Source organism: Tenrec ecaudatus, chromosome 1, assembly GCF_050624435.1.
Source record: "Tenrec ecaudatus isolate mTenEca1 chromosome 1, mTenEca1.hap1, whole genome shotgun sequence".
Lineage (NCBI taxonomy): Eukaryota > Metazoa > Chordata > Mammalia > Afrosoricida > Tenrecidae > Tenrec > Tenrec ecaudatus.
In genome coordinates, this window is record NC_134530.1 from 142,672,412 (window position 1) to 142,681,964 (window position 9,553).

Consider the following 9,553-nt stretch of genomic DNA (forward strand, 5'->3'; position numbering starts at 1 on the left):
AGAATTGTGGTAGACAGAAAGCTAGTTTTTGGAATTTATTTCACTAAAGTTTTCTATCGCCCACAACATGTCACATTCTTTGAAAATCTGCGGCAGGGCCTAATGACAGACTTTGAGCAGTGTTTTTAAATGAATTTTTCATGTAAAATGCCAAAACTTGGAGTGCAGAGTAACTTCACTTATATCTTAAAATACTCAACTCTGATATATTTTATGATGTTACTTATTTCACACAAAAATATTTGTTTTACTGGGCAATTTCCCAATGTGTTCCAAGAGATATAATGGCCCAGGAACCTAATCTCACAGAAAATCTTGTACTTAATTGGATGCGTTCTAGAATGAATATTAAAACCAGAAAACTATTAATGAAGCCTATGGAAAATAGAAGTGTCAGACATTTATAAGTATAAAATACCTCTTGTAATAAAAGACAATGATCAAAAGCAAATAATATATTATGAAGTTTATAACATACAAGTAAAATGTATGGCAAATGGTCAAAGGAATGGAAGGGGGAAATGGAAGTATAATGTTATAAGGCAGTGATTCTCAACTCTCCCAATGCCGTAACCCGTTAATACAGTTCCTCGTGTTGTGGTGACCCCCAACCATAGCATTGTCTTCGTTGCTACTTCATAAGTGTAATTTTCCTACTGTTATGAATCGTTTGACCCCACAAAGGGATCACGGCCCACTGGTTGAGAATCACTGTTATAAGGCTATAATGCTATTTTTAGATGCTATTCAATTGATTCCAACCCCTGTTGAACACATATACAACAGAACAATACTGCCTGGTCCTCATAAGTGTTGTTGGAGCCCATATTGTTGCAGTCTCTATGTCAATCCATCTTGTTAAAGGTCATCTTCTTCTATTTTGATGACCTAATATAAAACATGATGTCCTTTTCCAGAGATAAGTCTTTCCTGATAACATGTCCAAGAAACATGAGATGAAGTCTCACCAGCCTCACTTCTAAGGAACATCCTGACTATACTTCCTCCAAGACAGATGTGCCTTCTTCTACAAGCACATGAGCCATTTTCTTGATATAAATGTGTGTGTGTGTGTGTGTGTGTGTGTGTGTCTGGTTTTGCTTCTCTAGAGAGCCAAACCTAACACATTTAGTACCAGGAATAGTTCTAGGAAACAAAATCATAAGAACTTTCCACCTCACTGAAGTTTCAAGGGTTCAGTGGGTGGGCATGTCAAGATATTCCTACTAAAGTGAAGGATAAGTTACTGTGTCTGGCACCTATTAATTTTAAAGGGGGCACAATGCCTAATGAAACTCTTTAGATTTGGGGGTCAACATAGCCCTCATTTGGGTATGCTACTCCAACCTTTTCAGGTGACTCAGAAAGCTGCTAACTTTGAGTGGGACCCAGAATAAGGCTGTTTGTTGTGCAAGCTGTCCTGCCACGCAGCTGATATGATCTAGCTGATACATGGTGTTTGAAATGTCAATGGAAGACAGGGATGCAGTTTGGAGTCTTTGGTCACTCACTTATTGGTGAATCACAGTGACGATTCTTCGGATTTTGGATTAAACCCTGCCATGCTGCATACAACTACTCTCCTTTTGGGAAACACCTTTGGGCATGTATTGAGCCTCAAGAGAGACCAAATGCCTCAGTGCAGACTACCAAGCAACTATGTGACCTGAGCTCCCATCCCTCATCAACTGGATGTTATCTGACCCACAGACCATAACAGTGGGCATCCTCAGCAGCTCTCCATCATGAAGTGGACATGGTGTCAACAAGACTGGGCTTGAGCAAGACCTGAAGGTACAAGTAAGCTGCATGAAGAAGTGGCTCAAATGCCACCGACATGGAATCCCTCAGAGTTCCCTAGATCAAGGAAAAAACTTCATAGTAAATGAAGTGCTTATGGAATCCACTGGTATTACCATTTCCCCATAATTCTTAAGCATCCAGCTTGATAGAATGATGGGATGGACTTCTAAAGACACAGGTACAATGCCAACTTGGTGGAAATACCTTGCAAGTTCGGGGCAATCTTCCCCAGGAGGTTGTATATGCTCTCAGCTAGCATCCAATATATGTTGCATTTATTCCAATAGGCAGGTTTCACAGATCCAGGAATCTAGGAGTAAACATAGGAATGGCACACTCACTATTATTCCTAATTGTGGGGGAAAACCCACAACTAATTGTGGGCTTGATAGGTGCAGTTGTACGGTTAAGATATATAAATATTATAATAAAGTCATCGAGAGCATGAGAGAGAAAAGAGAGATTGAAATAATGCAGACACATTTCATGGTAGCATGCTCACCTCAGCCCCACTTAGTGGTCCACGTGGAGATGGGAGACCAGGCGGGGTAGGGTGGAGGGGCAAGAGAGAGGGGGAGGGGGAGGGGAAGGAAGACAAGGGGAAAGGGAACAGGGAACAGGGAAGCGAGGATGGGAGGAGAAGAGAAACTGACTAGAGGCCAAAAGGGGAGCCCGAGAGAGTTCTTTATTGGTAATGCAGGACTATATACCTTTGAGGGGAATGCAAGCCAACTAATTACAGGTAAAGACATACGTCACAGGAAGGGGTTGTCATCTACTAAGAAGCAACAAAGCCCACATGGGAGAAGCACACCAGCCTGTGTTATCACAAGGTGTTGATAGGATCAGGTATCAAGCATTAAAGTACAAATAATCATATTGTGAATTAGGGGGAGTGCATAGTGGAGACCCCAAAGCCCATCTGTAGACAACTGGACATCCCCTTACAGAAGGGTCATGGTGAGGAGAAGAACCAGTCAGGGTGCAGTATAGCACTGATGAAACATACAACTTCTCCCCCCCACACACCTTACATGATCCAATCCTACCTTACAAATCTGGCTAGACCAGAGGATGTACACTGGTACAGATAAAAGCTGGAAACACAGGGAATCCAGGACAGATAAACCCCTTAGGACCAATCATGAGAGTAGAGATGCGAGGAGGGTATAGGGAATGTGGGGAGAAAGGGAGAACCGATCACAATGATCAACATACAACCCCCTCCCAGGGGCACAAACAACAGAAAAGTGGGTGAAGGGAGACATCGGATAGTGTAAGACATGAAAGAATAATGATTTCTAAATTATCAAGGGTTTATGAAGGAGGGAGGGTGGAGGGGAGGGGGAAAATGAGCTGATAACAAGGGCTCACGTAGAAAAATGTTTTGAAAATGATGGCAACAAATGTACAAATGTGCTTGACATGGTGGATGTATGTATGGATTGTGATAAGGGTTGTATGAGCCCCCAATGAAATGATTTTCTTAAAAGACAGAGAAAATAAAGAAAGAAAAAGAAGGGAAGCGGGAAAGAAATATAAGAAAAGAAAGCAGAGAAAGAAAGGGAAGAAAATTGGTAGGTGGGCAGAAGCAGAGAGGAGAAGCTATGAAGGACACGGGGCAGGACAACTGGTATGAGTCAGCACTCTCTGTCAGCAAAGAAGGTCATAGAAGAGGAGGGTTAGGGATGTCACACCTACACAGGATCTAGCATCAGGAAACTTGATCCACAGGAATTTCATGACAGCTCATAGGGTGGCTGAGGACAGGGTGCCTGTTCCTTACAGGGGTAAGTAAGGACAGGGGCAGGTGATGGAAGAAATTTCTGTCTACCCAGGGAATTTAGTTTCTGCTGATCTGATGAAGCAGAGTTAATGTGTCTCCAGGTTTGGGAAGGATGTGCCCCAGGTGCCCAATCCAGGAAGGTGTACTTCTGTCCAGAGGTGAAGCAAGGACTATGCAAGAGTATAGATGTCACCAGAGGGTGAATGAGATAGGGGGTGTCCATATTTCTGGTCACCGAGTGTGGGAAGCAAAAAGAAGAACTCACCTTTCTAACCACCAACCACTATTTGGGGCAATTGTGCTATCCTGGGTAAACAGAGTCAGTAATCAGGTTACTATCCTGATGGAACACTGCTAGCAGAAGTTCACAATGGTTGCACTGTGAAAGCCAGCTGACAACTCATCTGTTCCACCTGTATCCTCTCTTGCCACGTTTGTTCAGCTTTTTTCCTAGTCAGTATTCAATTCATTTCTCTATCGTTTCCTCTGAATCTCAGGGCTCCAGTATCCCTATCCATTTCATTTGTTCTCTTTGGTTTATTGGGTCTGAGTACCATGTCTGCCTAATCTGCCATCTTTCTAAGATGTAACTTTTAGATATGATGACTTTGACATGTCTGTGAGTCATGCAAGTGGCAAAGTTGCATGCACAGCTCAGGAAAGAGGTCTGGGCTAGAAATATAAGTTTTCAAGTCATTGGCACATAGCTAACTCTTAAGCTCTAGGAGAGAGAGACTGCTTATACAGAGTATAGAGTATGAAAGCCCTAAGCAAACCGACATTGGACCTCCACTCAAGTACTTCCTCAACACAAAAACACTTTGTTCTACTAAACTGGCACTCTGTGATACTCACTTTCTATGACACGATCACTGAAGACAAAATGGGTGCATAAGCAAATGTGATAAAAAAAGCTGATGGTGCCCGGTTATCCAAAAATATAGCATCTGGGGTCATAAAGGCTTGAAGATAAACAAGCGGCCATCTAGCTGAGAAGCAACAAAGCCCACATGGAAGAAGCATACCACCCTGGGTGATCATGAGGTGTCAATGGGATCAAGTATCAGGCATCAAGACCCCAAAACAAACCCCAAAAAATCATAACTATGTGAATGAGGGAAGACCCAAAACCCATCTGTAGTCAATTGGACATCCCCTTTCAGAAGAGTCACAAGGAAGAGACGAGCCGGTCAGGATGTAGTACAGCACCGATGAAACACACAACTTTCCTTTAATGCTTCATCTCCCAGCTGCCCCCTTTCCCACTATCGTGACCCCAATTCTACCTTACAAACACGACTAGACCAGAGTATGTGCACAGAGATAAGAGCTCACTGCAACACATGGTATCCAGGACAGATTAAAACCTCAGGACCAATAATGAGTAGCAATACCAGGAGGGAAAGGAGAAGGTGGGGGGAATAAGGGAGAACCAATCACAATGATTGACATATAACCCCATCTCAGGGGGTGAACAACAGAAAAGTGGGTGAAGGGAGACAGCAGTTGGTGTAAGACATGAAAAATAATAATAATAATTCATAAATTATCAAAGGTTCAATTAATCCTGGTATTATGATTCCCAATAAAATCCAGGTAAAGACCTAAAAGTAAAATGTGAAATGTTGAAACCTTATGAATAAAACTAGGACAATACTTTGTGATCTCAATATAGAAAGGAGGGATTTTTTAATGAAAAAATAAAAAGGAATAAACCATAAAGTAGAGATTTGGTAAAAAGAAAACATCTATGCATCAAAATATATCACTAAAAAGGTTCAAAAATCACAGATAGCAAATGCAAGCCTTACAACCAACAAATGATAGTTGTCAGAACATATACGGAATCTTATCAATCAAAAAGGAAAACATGAATGACCTCATAAGAAGGCAAAGAAATAAACAGTGACGCCACCCAAGAACCTGTAATGTATTGTTATTTCTTTGGCACTGTCTTCACCTCGTTATTTCCTCATTTCTCTCTTTATTCTCCTTTAGCTCCCATAATCCATCTTAATCACTTCCTCAGACATCTTTCTACTCCCGTGCCATCTTTTCATTGGGTAAAACCACTCGAGTAAATTCAGCTCTCCATCTTTTCTGCAACTTCACCCCATAACTGACTACAGCTGCAGACATCTTCTCTACATTACAGCTGAAAAGCAGGTATAAACTCTGTTGAATTTGTAAATACAATGATGATGAGTAAATGAAGGATGCCCACTCAATAATTTCATCCCATTAACAATGAATGAAGCACTACAATGTATGAGGGCTACACGTTTAAAGAAATTGGAGAAGTTATGAAATAGGTTTTGGAAGTGGGAAGCTATATTACAAGAGAAACCTGGTAAGATTTGAAGGCAATGTTGAATACCAGGGTATGATCCTGAGTTTATAGGACATCAGTTTGTGAAACTTACTGTGAAGCATGAAGCCCAGAATTGGGTTCACTAATCTCATTTAGTTGCAATAGGCCCACCATATTTCATTAGTACTTTAGTCAGAAGATGCAATATACCAATCTCCATTCTTTCATAAGTCAGTTCTCTTAAGAACTCTCTATTTTTTCTATTTAGGACCAAAGCTTGCACATAAGGGAGCAATCAGATAAATGGACAGAGGACTTCAGTGGTATGAGCCCTAATGTCAGCCCTAAACTACCTATGATTTATGTGAGGGAGAAATAAAACTCAGAACTTAATCCAAAATTGTTTCAGATTTTGTCACACACAGCTGAACCTAACTCTAACTAAAGAAAATCGCCAGTAAATCATGCAAAATGATTCAGAATCTCAAGTGACCAGAAAAATGCCTATACCAAACCTAATTGATATGACCATGAACATAGTTTTAAATTGTTAATTATGTTGGAAGTAAAATAACTTTAATATTTTTATGACATCAATGTGTTGAAAATATGTGTTTTGCTAATTTAATGTAAATATATATATAGATCTTAATAGTGTGTTGTAAGAGTTGGGTTAACTCCAATGCCAGTAATTCAAAATCATGAGATAAAGAGGAGGCTATCTGTTCCCCCTAAAGATTTACAGTCTCCAAAACTTTATAAAAGTTCCCTGTTATCAGAGTTGACTCAATGACAGTGGATTTTGTTTAGGTTTTAACTTCCATTGAGAAGCTCACAGACTAATGTTAGAGCCATATGCAGATCACTTCAATCAATTTCAGTGTGATTTTATTCACAAACACTTGAAAATGAACTTTTAAAATTTAGCCTTTAAAAAAGGAATAAACTTTGTCAGGGAACAGTTTCCATGTAATTTGGAGCACTGATCAGTAGAGGGTGTTAGGACACCAGAGTGACTACTTGAAAATATCTTGTGGACATGTTTTAGGCAGACAATTAATATTTTCTCCCAGACTCACTGACATAGTTAACTATTGGTATACAGAGTATATAAATCCATACTAATTGAAATATATTCATGATGGGGTAAACGCATTCTTGTTTCATTTCTTTATTTATTCATTTGCATTTTTTTCTCCATCATCAAAGTTCATGAATGAAGGAAATCTGTTGCCTTAGATTTTTTTCTCAAGAAGGCTACAAAAAGCATCTCTCTGTCCAATGTGCATCTTTCCCACACCCAGTGACAGGCACATTAAGCTAGCTGTGAATGTTGACAGAATGATTTTTAAAATGGGGGAGGGAGAAAAAATGAGGAACTGATACCAAGGGCTCATGTAAAAAGAATATGTTTTGAAAAGGATGATGGAAATATATATACAAATGTGTTTGACACAATGGATGTATTGGTTGTTATAAGAGATCCCAATAAAATGACTTAAAACATAAAATCTTTCTAGTATCTATAGGTAGCAACTTAAAAACATTAAATTTGATTTCCCTCATGGATGACAGTTTCTTTGACTATAATTTATATAAATATTACTAAGAACATTTTTTAATGTAACAATAGTTTCGGAGGAAGAGCAAGATAGTGACAAGCAACACCCATGGGAGGGCTCCCCAGAAACCAGCGCAGAGGGACATGGAGAAAAATATCCTACACTTCCAGACAGTGTGGTTCTCAGCATAAAAATAAGTAGACACAAATTTACTAAACTAAAAGGGCAGCAAGGCCTGCTGATATTCTGCTTTGTCATTGGTCATCGACATAAGCCAGAGGCCCCAGTCCCCAAACTCTCCTGACAGATTTTTCTAGTCCCTGAGCAAGCTAGGAATGGCTGACCAGCAGAGCTGCAGAGATATAGCTCTGTGTGACTAGCCTGGGGGTGGATATAAGCACAATAAGGCTTGTTCTCAGTCCAAGCAAAGGGAACTCCATTCTGACAACTCCATAGCCCTACTTCCCCATATGAGGGACAGCACAGCCTCCTGAGCTTTATGAGGATAACTCTATAGGCCAGCCTGGAGAAGGCAAAGTAGTGAATAAACTAACTCCACACAAGCCGGGGGAACTCCAGAACCACTCAGCAAACCTAATCCCCAGTTTCTCAAGTACAGTAAGTTCTGCACAGCCCCATCTTAAGGTACCTGAAAGAAAAGCACAGCCATTCTTGGCCCTTTGGTTGGTTTTTTTTTGTTTGTTTCTCTTTCTTTGTTTAAAAACAACACATACCTGGCATTAATAAGGTATTAGCATAACAATATAAGTACAAACTACACCAGTGGTTTTACTAAGCACTGAAAGAGAGTTTTTCCAAGAGAAGAGGACCATAAGCCCCAGTACGCAGAGGCTGTTCCAGCTGAGCTACTGGATAGACTGAGCAATCTGCGAGGTGTCTCACAACACAAGCCCCTGGTCAGCACTCCAAGCCACTCAGATAAGCAACCAGTTCTCTGGGTAGATGAGTGCTTCATCCCTTGCTCCTAAACCACATAGATAAGTGTCAGTCATAGAACCCACTTCCAAATTCCCACTTGTTCACCTCCATCATCTGAAAAAAGAGCGAACCAGTCCTTTCTGAGCGGATCCACCAGAGGTCTATTCCATTAAATAATTAACCTAAATCTTAAGAATACAGAACTCTCTGCCTAGCAGATATCAAATCATTTCCCTAGTTTTAATCTCAACCTTACCCTGCCATGCTAAAATGTCACAAGGTAGAAAAACAGCTTACAACTAGACACTGTCCCTAACTGCTCCGAATACCTTTGCACAAGACTGAAAAGCTCCATCCAGTCCTGATTTCACTCTGGGGAAAAGTTTAAACCCCAGATATTCTTTTGTTGGTATTGTTGCATTGTGTTCTTTCATTTATATACCCTCCCCCTATTCTTATAATTCATCCTTAAACAAGATCTCCCCATCTGTTGATCTGTGAAAGAACAAAAAAATATATTATTTTAATATTTTGTTTTCAATTTACTTTGTTTTCTAGTCCCTCAACACATCATCAATCCACAGGTTAGCACCCACATCAGAGACAAAGCTCCTGTGCAAATTACCCATTGTTCCACCATTGCAAAACAAAGCTGTTAAATTTCCTTTCTTTCAATCTACTAAATCATACTACTTGATCCCTCCCTCTCTGTTTCTTTTTGGCTTCCTTTCTCCCTTTTCTGACACTTCCTATTCCACTTTTTTATCTCCCCAACACTATCTAACACTATCCCAGACACTAAGCAGAAAGTATCTGCCACCCATCTACTGCACTATCTAACAGAGTAAACTACTCCCACGTGACCCCACATCCCTGACACCCCTAACAGTTAATCCAAGATGTCAAGGAAACAAGGGAACATATTGACTGACACACATGAAAGGAAAAGAAAGAGATACAAATAACCAAATACCCATCAGACATAAATGAAATGCCTGAAATTGAATACCAGAAAGATAACTTAAAAGAATGATGAAAGCACTCATATAGTAGATGAAGAAAAAGCCTGAGGGGAAAGGGGGAGAATAGAAAAGCTAGCAACCTCACAACATGCCTTACAAGAAAAACTCTGAATAGAGACACAAAAGCCAA